General features: G+C 58.1%; 1 protein-coding gene across 1 annotated transcript in view; it reads left to right on the top strand.

Annotated features, from left to right (window-relative positions):
• The first annotated feature begins 558 nt into the window (after positions 1 to 558).
• The window catches only part of PTPRS (protein tyrosine phosphatase receptor type S), a 139,194-nt gene continuing 125,226 nt past the window's right edge, over positions 559 to 14,526 (top strand). Inside the window, exon 1 of the mRNA XM_086862922.1 lies at positions 559 to 758. The gene's annotated coding sequence lies outside the window, so the exon portion shown is untranslated. The remainder of the gene's footprint in view (positions 759 to 14,526) is intronic.

The raw sequence follows: 14,526 nt of genomic DNA, 5'->3' as shown, positions 1-14,526 counted from the left end.
CCCGGGCTGGAGGAGACCGTGGGAAAGGTGTGTGGGGCAGGGACCCTGGAGATGGGAGGATGGGGCTGGACCCCACAGCAGCGTGGTGGGCACCGCTGCCTGCTCCTGGGGGTTCCTCTGGGCTCCTCTGGATCCCTCTCGGATTTTATGGACTTCCGTGCATCTCTGGGGCTCCTTGGAAAAGGCCTTTTCTCACAGAGAAAAACTCTCTTTAAAAATCCACCTGAAGAATTTTGTATTGAATATACATGATATTAAACATTAGATATGGGAGATGATGTGAGCATGAAGAACTCGTCAAACGTTGGAACACATTAAATGGGGGGACGCAGCGGGTATCTGGAGCGCGGTGACGCCGGTGGGTGTCGGGAGGGGCCGGAGGGACCCCCGAGCCCGCGGCCCTCGCGCCTCCGCTCCCACGTGCGCGGCGCCTTTAAGGAGCGGCCGCGCCCCAGCGGCCCGCGGTGACGTCACGGCCCCGCGCGCCCCCCCGCGCGCGCGGGGCGTGGCCGGGGTGTCCCGCCCCGCGGTGACGTCACGCGGCGGCGGCCCGGGGAATGACATCACCTGTGCGAGCGGCCGGCGGGCGCGAGCGCCGCAGTGTCCCCGCGCCCGGCGCGGCCCCAGCGCGGCCCCGGCGCGGCCCCGCCGAGCCCAGCGACAGCGCCGAGCCGCAGGCGGAGGCGGGCGGGGAGCGCGGCCGCGGCCCCGCGCAGCCCCTCCGCCGGCAGCATGGGAGCGGGCGGCCGCGCCGGCAGGTACCGGGGGCGCGTTATAGCGGGGCCGGGGCGCGGAGCCACCGCGCCCGCACGGGGGTGGCCGGGGCGCTGGGAGCGGGGGGCGCTGCGCCGGGGAGGGGTCGCGTTATACCGGGGGTAGCGAGAGCGGCGGGGGGGGCGCGGGGTGATGGCTCCAGCGGGCAGCGCCCGGGAGGGGCTGGGCAGGCGGGCGGGGGTCCTGGAGCGGGGGGGGGGCGGCCGGTGGCGACCGGGGGGGGTCGCGGGTGGGTGGCACCGGAGAATGGGGGGCGTGTTATGGGGGGACGTATGGGAGGGGTGTGGGGGGAAGGGTCCGCGCTATATCGGGGGTGCGGGGAGGGGGCGCGCCGGACCGCGGGCACGTGCGGCCGGGGGATGCGGGGGAGCGCCGGGGCGGCGGCCCCGGGAGCGGGCGGGGGCAGCGGGGGGCGCAGCCTGGCCTGGGGTCCCGGGGCAGAGCCCGCCCCACGCTCCGCTGCCGGTGCCGGGGTGCGCCCCGCTCCGTCCCCCGCCGCACCGGGATGCACCCGCGCCCGGCTCCATCCCACGCCCGGCTGCCGGTGCCCTCCCCCCGCTTGAGGACCCCCGGCTCCCGCCGCGCTCCTTCCTCGCTGCCGCCGCGCCCCCGCCCCGTCCCTCCGGCGCCCCCCGAGCGCGGTCCCGGCGGGTGCGGCTCTGCGGGCTCCGGCAGCACCCCCGTGCTCCCACCGAGCAGCACCGAGCGCCCGCCCGTGCTGCGCCCTGCTCGGCTCCGGCTCCCCCGCCTCCCGCCTCGGGGATGCTCCGCCGGCGGAGCCGGTGCCGCTCCCGGAGCAGCATCGCGGGTGTCGGAGGAGCCATCGGAGCGTTCCTCTGTGCCACACGGCGTCCTGGGGACTCGGCCGTGTCCCCCGGGATACCGCCCGCTCCCTGCCCGGACACCGGCGGTGCCTTGTCCTCCCACCACCCCTCAGCCCCTCTGCAAGCGGCTTTTGCCCCGCTGCCATCGGCTGTGGGGTGGCTCAGTGCCAGTAGCGAGGAAGGGACACGGCTCACCCCAAAACTACCCCGGTCCCTGTGCTGGGGGGGCTACACCAAACCTCCCCCTTCTGAAAGGGGAATCGGGCTCTGGGGACAGCCCCGGAGTCACAGAGGGACACCCCAGGGGTGACAGCAGCTGGTGATTTCCATCTGCCCTCGGGGATTTCAGCTGAAATCTCGAGCCCTGGGATCATCCCTCAGCAGGCAAGAGCTGGCCTCGGAGCCACCGTGTCACCGAGCCAGAATCTGTCACAATGAGAATGAACCCCCCCATCCCCACCCCTTCAATAAGAGTAATGATCAGTAATGTTTGTGCTTCTCCAGGAGGATCCTGCTCCTGTCCCTCCTGGGCAGGCAAATGGTGCAAACGTGGGATAAGGGGACCGTGTGGAGGTAGAGGTGGCACCCGTGGGAGCGCTGCTGGGATCTGCAGGATGGATCTGGACTCCCTGGGGACGGGGGACATCTCTGCTCTTGGGGTCTTCACCCTCTCCGAGTCCCGGGAGGTTTTGCTCCCGCAAAAGCACTCCCTGCAGGTGGGAGGAAAAGGCAGTTTTGTCTGGGGGGTTTCAGCCCTTCCTCGGAGCAGGAGCACCCTGCGGAGTGAGGGGCGTGTGCCCGCAGTGCCACCCGTGCCCTCCCCACGCAAGCCCCCTCCCAGCTTTGGCAGGGATGTTCCCCATGGCGCTCCTGCTCCTCCCGGCTGGCAGCACCCATCGTGGCTCGGCTTGGCCAGGACTAAATGCCAGGGATTTATACAATTTTTCCCTGTAAATCGTGTTTGGGGGTTGTGTACCTGTGCCTGGCTGGGGGAGCTGTTTGTGTAACCTGGAGAGGGTCTGGCTCTGGGGCTGCTCCTCCGGGTGGGAGCTCCCAGTGGGGGAAAAGGAGCTGGACCAGGGTGCTGGGCAGGAAGGTTGTTGGGTTCAGCAGGGTGTGCTGATGAGGGGACCCTCCTGCCCTTCCCGGGGGGATGATACCCTCTCTGCACACCCAGCAGTGGGAAAGCTGTTAATTGTTCCCTGCCAGATTGATTTATAAATTAACAGGTTTGCTGGCACTCTCCTCCTCCTTCCTGTGCGTGGTAAAGACCCATATTTCAAATGGGAAAAAGTCATAAATACTTTGAGTAATGTGAGAGGAGCTTCCAGCTGAAGCTGTGCCACCAAGGGCTGTGGGGGAGAGGGGTCCCCTGCAGCTGAGGGTGTGGGGTGATGGCAGGAGGTCCTCGGGTCCTTCTGTGGCCGTCTCTTGGCATTGGCCTCACTGGCAGGACAGGGCTGGGTCCTTTGTGCCCCCGTGCCCCTGTTCCCTGGTGCTCACTGGTTGATAAATGTTGGTTTGGTAAGCAGAGCCTCTTCCCAGGGCATCCCTTGCATCTCGTCCTGAGGGGAGCAGGTTTGCTCTGCCTTTTTCTGGATGCTGAGGAGTGACCAGTGTGACATCTTCCCTAAGCAGCAGAAGAAAAGTATGTCTCTGCTCTCTCTCCAGGAGTGTGGATTCCTGTTAGACCCTTAATTCTGCTGCTGCCTTTGGAATAGAGGTGGGACTGAGGGTGGAGAGACAGGTGAGATCCAGCCAGGTGGGATGTGCAAGGAGATGCTGTGGCCACAGGCCAGGGAAGCTGGGGCTGGAGAGGGATGGTGCTTGTGGCTCCTCAGAGCACAGGAGCAGCTCCAAAGGGTTCCAGCCGTTCTAAGGGACCCCAGAGCTGACGTTGAGCTGGGAGACCCTGACCCGAGGCTGCTCTGAGCTCTGGGGTCCCTCTGCGGTGGGGGGCAGCCCTGTGCAGCTGCTCTCCCGGAGCACACTTACTCCAGGTAGTAAACGCCTGGCGAGCCGTTTGTGCGCTCCCCACGTGGCGCTGGGCTTGCGTGGGTGGCGAGCTGCCGCGATGGATGCGAGCTGTGGCCCGCGCCGCACGCGGCCTCCATTCGGACTTGCTCTCTTCCCAAATGAAAGTTTTCCTTTTGCATTGCAGAGATAAAATTGCGAGTGTAGGAATCCGAGATAAAGCGAAGCCAGATCTAGCCCGAGTCAGTGTGGGCAGTGCGAGCGTATGGTAAGGAGAGAGGTTACTCAGTTGCATTAAAAAGATGCTGCTAAGTAGTTTAATCCACAGTTGCTGAACTTTGAGCTTTAAATTCTTCTTATGTGAGTTGATAAGAACATGCATATTATTCATAACTCTCTCCTCAAAAAAAGGAAAATCTGTAAATGACTTCTGTTAAATATCATTGCTTCAACAGCGTGAAAAATGTGCCTGACTTGTACTTCAAATAATCCCTTCCCTTGGCCCAGCTCCTTCCATCCGTGAAGCTCTTTGCTTCATCAGAGGATGGTGGGAATAGGGTCAGGAGCTGGGGGCTTTGCTCTGGCCTGGTGTCTCTGGGCAGAGCCCCCAGGACATATATTTTATTTTTTTTTATATTTGCAAATGGAAGGAGCCAGCTGGGCTGAGCAGCTTCTGGCTATGTCAGTATTGCTTTTTAAAAATTGTGGTCGATTTTCAACCTGTGAGCCCTGAAGTGTTAATGCTCAGACCAGCTTTCTTTCTGCAAAGTTTATTACACAATAAGCTGGAACAGGCTCTGTTTGTTAGACCTTTCTTTTTACTCTTTTCCTCTCTTTCTGATTATTTTCTTTATAACTTGACCAATTTATTTTTTTTCCTTGACATCAGCGTAGGAAACTGGAAATTGTCTTTTATTTCCCCCCATCTTTCAACTCATAAACCCTCTAGAGTTCTGGGTCTGATCCAACATAATTCTTTTGGACTTTGTATTTTTTTTTCTAGCTTGGGTATCATTGTCTTGCCGTGGTAATTTATCGAGCTTGGCGTTGCTGTTGCAAGGGCTGCCTGTGCTGTCGGATTATTTGCTCATCCGACGAGCCCGTGCCGAGCCGCGTGTCCTGCACACAGATGGCCGTGTCCCCCTGCAGCCCCAGCATCCTCCAAAAAAAGGAATTTTCAAAGCCACGTTGCTGTCTTGACATCGCTCCATAAGGAGCTGGTTGGGAGGTGTGAGTTTCTTTGAACTTTATTTATTATTTCTTTATAATCCGTGAAGCCTCTTGGCTCCGGGCTCCCGAGAGCTCCCACGCAGCAGCGGGAACAGCCCAGAGAGGGGCAGAGGAAGGGGATGGGGATGTGTGTCTGAGACAGGATCTGCTTGGGATGCCCAGGTGTGAGGAGGAAGCACGTGCAGGGTGGGGCAGCGTGGCACGGGCTGTGCACACACCCAGAACTGAGGTGTTCAGGGATGCTCTGCTGCCCCTGCAGCCAAAGGAGTCGGAGGGTGAGACAGCCCAGCTCATGGGAAAGGGGGACCTAACCCAAAGCTGGGATTTCTCCCTCTTCCTGGGACTTGCTGGCTCCTCAGGAGGCTTCACCTGCCATCCTGCTCTGGTCCTGGCTACTGGAGCCTCACCTGGGCTTGGAAAGCTTTGGGAACGGTCTTTGCACAGCTCCTGGCGCAGCAGGCGGGATTTGGGAGCCCTGCTGTGTGGGCACGGCCAGCCCTGAGGGAGATGGGATTTTAGAATTCCTGTTTTCCATGCATTACTATCACTCAGGCTGATGCAGTGTGAGTGTTGTTGTACAACCAGGATCCATCAGAACCTCCATGCTCTAGTTCCCTGGCAACATTTGCACAAAATAAGAGCTGCTCTAGATTAGACAGCAGATATTAGTTTGTCTAAACAGGTTTAAAAACCTATCAAATTAAACTGGGCCAGGCAACTCGTACAATGTGTACACCTAAATTGGTTTAACATTTGCATAAATCAGATTAAATCGGGGCTGTGGGATGGTTTAGGTTGGGAAGCCTGTGGCTGTTTGTGCCCAGCTTCTGTAGTTCTCTGCTCCTGCTGCCGTGTCAGGGCTGGTTTTGCACAGCAGCAGCTGAATCCCTTGTTTTCAGCCCCATTTCATAGGTGAGTGCTCTGTCAGTGCTGCTTTACACCAGAGCAGGGGGCTGCAGTTTGACTGTGACCTCTGAGCACCTGGGATGTCCCCACCCAAGCTGGGGACACGGCTGCTTCGGCTGCAGCCGTGATTTGCCAGGTGTGCCAGGTCCTGCAGGGGTTTTGCAAGGGTCTCTCTCTCTCCAGGAGGATTTTGAAGCTGTTGGGGTTTGAGGAGTGAAGGGTTCCCAGGTGAATCTGTACCTGGGGAGCTCCGTGCCCGGGGTCCTGCCTCTCCTCTCCTCTCCTGCTGCTGTCTCTGCATCGCTCCTGGGGTGCCTTGCACATGGTGCAGGGATGTGATGGTGGGGATGCCTCACGTGTCCTCTTCGGAGCACAGAGCCTCCTCTGGCCAGCCTGTTTAGGAGCACAACAGGTAAAAACTGCTCTGCTCAGGCTTCAGGGATGATTTGCTGTCCTGCACTTGCTGCTGTGCTCCGGGGAGATGGGGATTTACACATCATCAGGGGATGAGCTGAGATACACCAGGTCCAAACTTCACAGTCGAGATCCACCAGATCCTCACTCCAGAAAGGCCCTAGCTTTACCTAAGGCTGTTCCAGGATTTCCCCCTGCCTTCACTTCCCTCAGTGGGCAGTGATATGAGAGGTGATGTGGGATCTCCTCGTGCTCTGGGTGCAGAAGGCACAGAGCTGGGGAGAAGTGCTCTCCACCTCCCGTGCATGGAAACAGCCAGCTGGGATGGCACACAGTGAGTGTGAGAGGGAGGACGTGGTGCATGTGGCTTCTCAAACTGCAGTGATCCCATCCTGGGAAAATAGCTGCCTCGTTGGAAATTCAGGGCTTTGTCTCTTTGTGCTGCTGGAGTAGAATCTCACCATCTTTCCCTCTGATCTGTTGTTTAATGGTTTTCTTCGTGGTGTCCCTGTATCCAAATCAGCGTTGTGAGTAATTGCTGATTTAAGTCTGAAAGCTTCTTTCCTTGAAAGTCTTTATTGTGCTTCCCTCCATTTTGCTGTTGTGATCCAGCAGCGATGGCCAGACCTTCTGCTTCCGTGCTGCGACACGCGCGTGTGCGCAGCAGAGCCTGCAGGAATTCAGCATTTTTCTACTTTTTTAAGCTAATCATCAGCTCTGACATCATCAAGTGTTTGTTCTGGTTCCTGTGAATCACAGATGGGTGCTGCTGCTCCAGGCTTGCACTGCTCGAGGTTTCCCTCCTGCTGCGTCTTTCCTTTGTTTCCTGAGGTGCTGCTGCTCACTGGCAGCAGCTCCAGCTCCTTCCCTGCGCTGGCTGCAGAGCGTGGCTGGAAGCTGAGCAGCAGTTTCCATTCAGCAGTGAAGTTCCCGTGTCCAGCACAGTCAGGATATGTGGGAAGCAAAGGTGATGGCAGCGCTGTGTCCCGCTGGGAGCAAGGAGTGGAACGAGCTGATCTTTAAGGTCTCTTCTAACCCAAACCATTCAATTCTGTGAAAGGTATTTCTCAGGGTGCTGTGGTTTCCACCAACAACTTGTTCCTTGGGATTGTTCCCATTCCCTCCAGGCTGGTGCAGCCAGGACAGGGGCTGAGCACCGCAGCCCAGTCCCACCAGGTGCCCTGGGAGCAGGCAGGGTGCTGTCTCCTGGCCAGGTGGGACCTGGCTGACCCAAACACCCTGAACCAGCTGCTGTTCCTGTCCCTGGCATGGGGTGGCCAGCAGTGGACCTCAGCCCCGTGGCATTTTACACTGGACCATCACGTGCCACAGCACAGAGCCTCCCAGCCATGTCCTTCCCTCCAAGTCGCCATTTTATTTTTCTTAAACATTTATGTATAACCGTACACTAACCTATAAAAATTAGTTTAGGATGGCTGCCAAGAAAATCTCTGCGGTGCCTTGTGGGTAACTCCCTGTGAATTACCATAAAAGCTGTAGTGTGAGGCTGCGGTGGCAGTTGTGAGGATGCCAGTCATCATGCTCTGTATTTAAAATTCAGATGAATGTGTAATGCCTCCGTGGCTGGATTGCAGCAGCTCAGAGCATTCCTGGTGTCCCTGCCCTGCATGCTCTGCGCCCGTTCTGGTTTTTTAATGTCCTCTTACGTTCTTCCAGTGTTTTTCTGGATTGTAAAATGCAACAGGTAGCAAATTGTGGGCAAGCCGTGCTGGGAGAGAGAGTGGTTTCTGATAGCTTCCTCCCTGGAGGGACCAACCTCCTGCTTCCACTGAGCCACTGGCAATATTTCACTTAAGGGAAAAGCCAGTGCATAACCCTTCCCGTGCACATCCTGCCCGCGCCCTGTGCCGCTCCCCAGGCCCTCTGACGGTGAGTGTGCTCAGCCTGGGCGCGGGGATGTCTCAGTGCCCTGCTGGACAAGGATGCAGCTCCCTTGCCACCCAGCCAGTTGCACGTTGCTGTTTATCCGTGTGCCCTTGGAAATCCAAAGTGCTTCTCTTTACCTGTCCCTGCTGCTTTTGCTCTGGAGCGCTGAGCCAAGGTGGCTGTGGGGCTCCAAAGCAGAGCCCCAGCCCTGGAGCCGCTCCGCTCTGTGCGGGCCTGGCAGGAGCTGCTGCTGCTCTGCTGGCCATGATGGATCATTTCATTTAAATTTTCCTGAAATATAATATTCATCTTGCTGTCACTGTCCCACCTTTATTATAGTTTGCTGATAAACATCTGTAATCTGAGAGCGATCCACACCCCGCCAGACACAGCCCAGGAGTAATGAACACATTTCTGGAGCCATGAGAAGGTGTCTCAGGGATGTGTCCCTGCTCTCCCAGCCCTGGCTGATAAATAAAGAAGCAGATCTGTTTTTCCCAGGTGTATTTACACGTGGCTGTTGGGTTCAGGGCTCTGAAATGGTGGCAGTTGGATATACTGTGGTGTCCCTGTTAATAGCCAACAGGGATTTCTGAATGCAGCCTCTGTCTGGCTGAGGGTTCAGGGCACCACCCCAATGAATCCCCCCGTGCTGGGCAGCCTTTTCCACCCTGTGGCAAATCCCTGTCCCAGCTGGATTTTCACAGGAGGGGCTGCAGCTCTTCCATAGCCATGCCGGGGCTGGTGGCCCTGTGTATGGCAAGGCATGTGCCACGAGTGGTTTTCCCTTCTCCCTGCTAGTCCTGAGCAAGCACAGGAGCTGACAGGACCCAACACAATCCCAGGAATGGTTCATCCCTGGCAGCTCAGTGTGAGCCTGGGGGGACAGGCTGTTTTGGGGCTCCAGCACAGCCTCTGTGTCCCCACAGTGCTGGCAGCCAGGGAACATCCATCATCACCCTGCTGCTCCTCTCCTGACTGGTTTTACCCCAAAGGCTGCTGTTACACTGAGCTCTGAGTGTGGGAACTCGAGGTCACCTCCTTGTCTGGCACAGCCAGGTGGGTCAGCGTGTCCCAGCTCGGCCACCCACTCCAAAGCAAAGGCGAGGTGCCATCTGCTGTGCCCAGGATGGATTTTTTTGCCAGTGCAGCAGTGGGAGGTGATGGCTGCTGGTGCCACATGCTGCTGGGACTGCTCTGCTTCCACAGGGAGAGTTGTTGGCAAATCATCCTCTGGGGAGCCAGCTCCTGACCATCTCCAGGGTTCTGACCTTCAGGACTGAAGTATTGTGAAGCCTCGTGTGGACCTCTTGGGCTGCTCTCATGGAAAGACCTTGCCTCTGCTTCTGCCTCCACTTCCTCCTCTGCATCTGACCCAGAACAAGCTGAATTTGCTGCTTTGGGATTTCCTGCCACCTCTGCTCCCTTCTAGCATCCAGGTCCTGAGACTTGCAGCCTTTTTCTATCCTCTTGCAAAACTTGTCTGCAAGAGGAAAATCCCTGGATTTGGAGTCCCCCAGCACCATCCATCTGGAATTGACAGCTGCTCTACCGGGCAAGCCCTGGCTCTGCTTTGGGATGTGCTCAGAGCCCCGAGGAGAGCAGCCAAGCAAGATCCTTGCTAACTCCTTCCTGCAAGGAAGGACTTGTTGCACCAAGCTGATGAGAAGATTTAGTTTTTCCAGGAGCCCAAAGCACGAAGCCCCAAGGGCTGAGGCTGAGCTGACAGTGAAGAAGAGCAGGAGCATGAGCTACCCTCACCACGTGTCCCATTTCCTTGGGAGGGATGAGGATGAAGCTCCAGCCATCACCTTCCTATCTCAGGACCCTGATTTCAGCAGGCTGACCTGTCTGGTGCTGTGAGGTGGGAGCACCAGTGGTGTTTCTGGCCCCTGGAGCTGCTCATGGACTACAGCCTGAAAAGCTGTGCTGGTGGTCCTGTGCAGGCATTTGGGTAAGGCTGTCTGGGTTTTGGGAAAGAACACAGACCTGCTGTGCTCTCAGCACCTGTGGGATCACAGCTTCCATGCTTTATCCAGTCCTCCATCTGGAAAACAGCTTGAAAACCCTGGTTCTGAGCAGCTGCCCCAGAGGTGTGGAGAGCAGGAGCATCCCTTTGCCTCTCCTCCCGGCGGAGGTGACGCGGGGGACGGCACCATCCGGCAGCGCTGAGATGTGCAGCTCTAAAAATAGCTGTAAGGTTGCTTTGAAAAGAGGAAAAGAAGGAAGGTGGGAGGAACTGAAGTGTTTCTTAGAAGTAAGAGAGAAAGGTGAATGAAATCCTTCATGGCCCTCCCAGCTAAGGTTTCTCATCCCAGCTGCCGAGGGGAGCGGGAGCTGGGGGGGCCCCATGGGTGCCTTGGGATTCTGGTGTGGCAAGGAGCTGAGTTTTGGGCTGGCTGAGGAGAAACGAGGAAGGGATGAAGGGAAGATGTGCAGTTTTCATGTTGGAGGTGCATTTTTGACTGGCAGGGTCTTCCTGGTGCCCCACCTGGGGCATTGTCCCCAGTGTCCCAGCCCATCCTGTGCTTTCTGGCTGGGCTGTCCCCTCCTGTCAGGGACAGGTGACATGGCTGTGTCTCTGCCCACGTCTGGGGGGGCTGGGGCAGGGCTGGTGAAGTGGGGGACAGGCAGGTTCTGTCTGTGCTGTCCTGGGGTCCCGGAGCAGCCCGTGCTGGGCACAGGGGAAGGGAAGGTTGGGGAGAAGCTCCAGGCTCTTGCAGGGAGACACGGGGCTGTCCCTGAGGGGTCTGTGCCCCACAGGCACTGTCCCCAGCACTGCACTGGCCAGGTCAGCTCACGGCACCTGGGCTTGGGTTTCTCTCTTCTCAGCCAGCAGAGCCAGGCTGTGATGGGGCTGGCTTGTCGTGTAACCAGATCTCCCACCCCAGTGTCTTGCTCTTCACTTACCCTTGGCGCTTTCCAGTGTCTGTGAGCGAGCTGTGTCCCTTATCCGTGTCCCGTTTGCCATCCTCCATTCTGCCTCCTGCTCTCGAGGCAGGGCAGCCTGGCAGTGTCCTGGGCAGTGTGTCCCCTGAGCGTGTCCTTGCTGTCCTCCAGGCCCTCTAACCTTCACATGAGGAGCATTTATGGGTGGCTGAATCGCAGGTTTTTCTAGGAAGTATCAGAGAAGCTTGTGGTCCTCACATCAGGGCCTAGAACACTCTGCAGAGAGCTTTAATCTTAAAATAAAATCAAAGCAAGGCTTTCAACTTGGATTTTTCTTTGGAAGTCACTTTATTTTAAACCCATTTTTTTTCTGAGTAGTCCTTTAGGAGTGAAAAAGCCCCATATCAAGAAATCTTGCCTATGTAAATAATTTTTGGGCTTGGGCTTTTTGAAGTCACAAGAAGGGTGTGCTGCTCAGTGCCCTCTGCCAAGGCAGTGCCAAAAGTGCTGGCATCACTTGGAGTCCTGTCTGTCCCTCCCATTCCATCTGTATGTGCATCTCTGGGTGTGGATAACGGGAGTGCAGGGCAGGGGCACCTCCTGTGCTGAAACAGAATCTGAAAATATCAATGTCCCAAGCCAAAGGGACCAGCAGGGATGGGGGAGCCTTGGAAGGGTGTGCTGTACACCTGTGGAAGGGTGTGTGTACACCTGTGGAAGGGTCTGTGTACACCTGTGGAGGGGTGTGTGTACACCTGTGCTGTACACCTGTGGAGGGGTGTGTGTACACCTGTGGAGGGGTGTGTGTACACCTGTGGAGGGCTGTGCTTTGGCACAGCGGGGCAGGAGCCGGGCTGTGGTGGGCTGGGGTGGGGAGGATGAGGAAGGAGCGGGAGGCAGCAGACGGGTGCGTGGGACACGCTGTGGGGACGGAGGCGGTGGCAGGGACGGAACAGCCCGTGCTGGAGGGGACACATCTCACTCAGCACCAGCTGCTTCTGCCACGGCCACCCCCTCACAGCAGGAGCACGGAAGGAGCCCTGTGCTGGGGGAGTGGGAGCTCCGTGCTGCCTCGGGAGAGCCCAGGCTCCATCTCATCCCTGGGGACAGCCCAGGCTCCATCTCATCCCTGGGGACAGCCCAGGTTCCATCTCATCCCTGGGGACAGCCCAGGCTCCGTCTCATCCCTGGGGACAGCCCAGGCTCCATCTCATCCCTGGGGACAGCCCAGGCTCCGTCTCATCCCTGGGGAGATGAGCCCAACCACAGTGGCCCTGTCTGCCCTGCTCCCCTTCCCTTCCAGCAGAGCAGGGTGACTCTTGGAGAGCTTCTCCCGACCTTTCCAGTTCTGTGCCCTCAGCTGCCACCAAGTGACATGGTGACATTTCAAATCTAGAATGTCTGAGCAATTTTATGAAAAAAAAGCCAGCAGAAATGAAATGCTTTGGCTTTTTGTCTCTGACAAATTGGATTTGTTAACCTGAAGCTTCATCTGTCAGCTGGCAGAGCCCCTCTGCAGCTGGCAGCCGATGGGATGGTGGGAAGAGGAGTGAAAGTGTGTCTGGGACACGAGGAACAGGGAGAGCTGTTACCAGCAGTGTAATATTTGCCGTGTTTTCAGCAGTTTCTGGAGGCCCTTGTGGCAGAGATGGGGCAAGGTCAGTCATGGAATCACAAAAAGGTTTGGATTGGGAGGGACCTCAGTGCCCATCCAGGGCCCATCCAGGGTGGCAGGGACACCTCCCAGCCCTGTCCAGCCTGGCCTTGGGCACTGCCAGGGATCCAGGGGCAGCCCCAGCTGCTCTGGGCACCTGTGCCAGGGCCTGCCCACCCTGCCAGGAACAATTCCTGCCCAATATCCCATCCATCTCTGCCTTCTCGCACTGGGAGCCATTCTCCCTTGTCCTCCAAGGTCTGTCCCTGCCCTCCTGCTGCCCTTTGAGGTACTGGAAGGTTCTCTAGGGTCTCCCTTTTCCCTGCACAGTCCCTGCAGGAGGCACAGCCCGGGCGTGTGCGGGCAGGGCAGTGCTGGGAGCGCTGCTGGGCACGGTCCTGGTGTGTCTGCACAGAGCTGGGAGAGACCCAGCCTGGGGCTGTGCCCCCAGGGCTGCCCGTGCCAGGGCAGTGCCAGGCTGGGTGACAGGTGAGTGCTGTGTTATTTACGGGTGTGTTACTCGTGGGTGTGGGGCAGGTAGAAGATGTGCCCCCAGGCATCCCCAGTGTGCATGCAGAAGGATTCCTGCTGCTGTCAGGCTCTGCTGGAGAGCTCTGTTCAGATTTAATCCAGTTTAACTCCCCTCTGGGGTTGGGCACGAGGACTCCTGGGTGCCTGGGGAACAGGCTTCCCTCACCTTTTCCTTTTTTCTAAAGCAGCAAAGCAGGCTCTCTGTGAAGGAGCGTGTGTGGGAGGGCAGCCCCTGCCCGAGGGCTGCCAGCAGCACTGCCCGGAGCCCCTGGGGACCTGCAGCAGGCCAGCACTGGAGAGCTGCCTTGGCTCCCTGTCTGTGTCCCCTGGGCTGTGGCACGCTGCTGCTGCTGCTGCTGAGCCTGGCTGTGTCCTGCGGCCGCGGCAGATCCGGCACCGTGGCCTTGGTGGCAGCTTCCAGCCTGCGCTGGGGTTTTGCAGGTCTCGCTTGGCTGCTCAGCAGGCTCCAGCCTGGGATGGCTGCAGGCTCTGGAAGACTCTCCAGCGCTGCTCATATGGAAAACACTCTCAGTAACCACAAAGAATGGAGATGGCGCTTAAAAAAACACAAATGAAGGTCATCAGTAGGGGCCCTATGGGATGGAGACAGCGAAGCCGCCTCGCCTGGTGTCTGCTGGGGCTGTGTGACTTGAGAAACCCCTTCCTGCGGGGCTGGGAGCAGAGCTGTGCAGGCAGTGTCCCATCCTCTGCATATCCTTGGACTGGGCTCTCCTCTGCTCCCTCTCACATCTGCAGCCTCCAGATCACCACCAAAACACCCCCAACAGCCCCAGGGGCCTTTCCTCCAGGAGTGCTGCTGGGGTTTTTGGCTGCACCAGTCTGTGTGCATCAGCTGCTGCTCGGAGCAATCCCACGGGAGGCACGCGGTGAATCCTCAGTCCTCCCACGTGAACGACCACGGCGCTGGGACAGGAGAGCAGCTTCAGCTCCCAGAGGGACCTGGGCACCTGAGTTGGCCCGAGCTTGCTGCCAGCCTCAGAGGGATGCACGGGAAGGTCCCAGGCCGGGGGCTGAGGCTGAGGCACCCAAACCTCGCCGCGCTTCAAGCAGACCGAAGCTCAGGCACGGTGAATCCGTCAGGAACGCGGCTGCCAGGGGAAACCCCATGGAGTGAAAAATCCCTTTATTCAGTTTTCCCATGTCTGAGGAGCAAGTGGAAGACTTGGGCCCAGCTTTTTCCCAGTGCAGAGAATGGGATGGAAACCTGTCCAGGTGCTGGTGCCATGGATGTGTGTGGCTCTATCGCCTCGATGTGAGGATTTGGTACATTCTGCTGCTTTAAAATAAACAATGAGTTGTTTCGGGCCATGGAGGCAAAGAAAGCAACAGGCCACTGGATTTCCTCAGTCATCCTCAGTGCTGCTTGGGAGAAAAATTAATAAAGTACCTGCCAACCCCAGGAGTGATTTGTTAAAGCCAGAG

The sequence above is a fragment of the Cyanistes caeruleus genome, chromosome 25, assembly GCF_971803275.1.
Source record: "Cyanistes caeruleus chromosome 25, bCyaCae1.hap1.1, whole genome shotgun sequence".
Classification (NCBI taxonomy): Eukaryota; Metazoa; Chordata; class Aves; order Passeriformes; family Paridae; genus Cyanistes; species Cyanistes caeruleus.
This window is presented reverse-complemented; position numbering and strand designations above follow the sequence as displayed.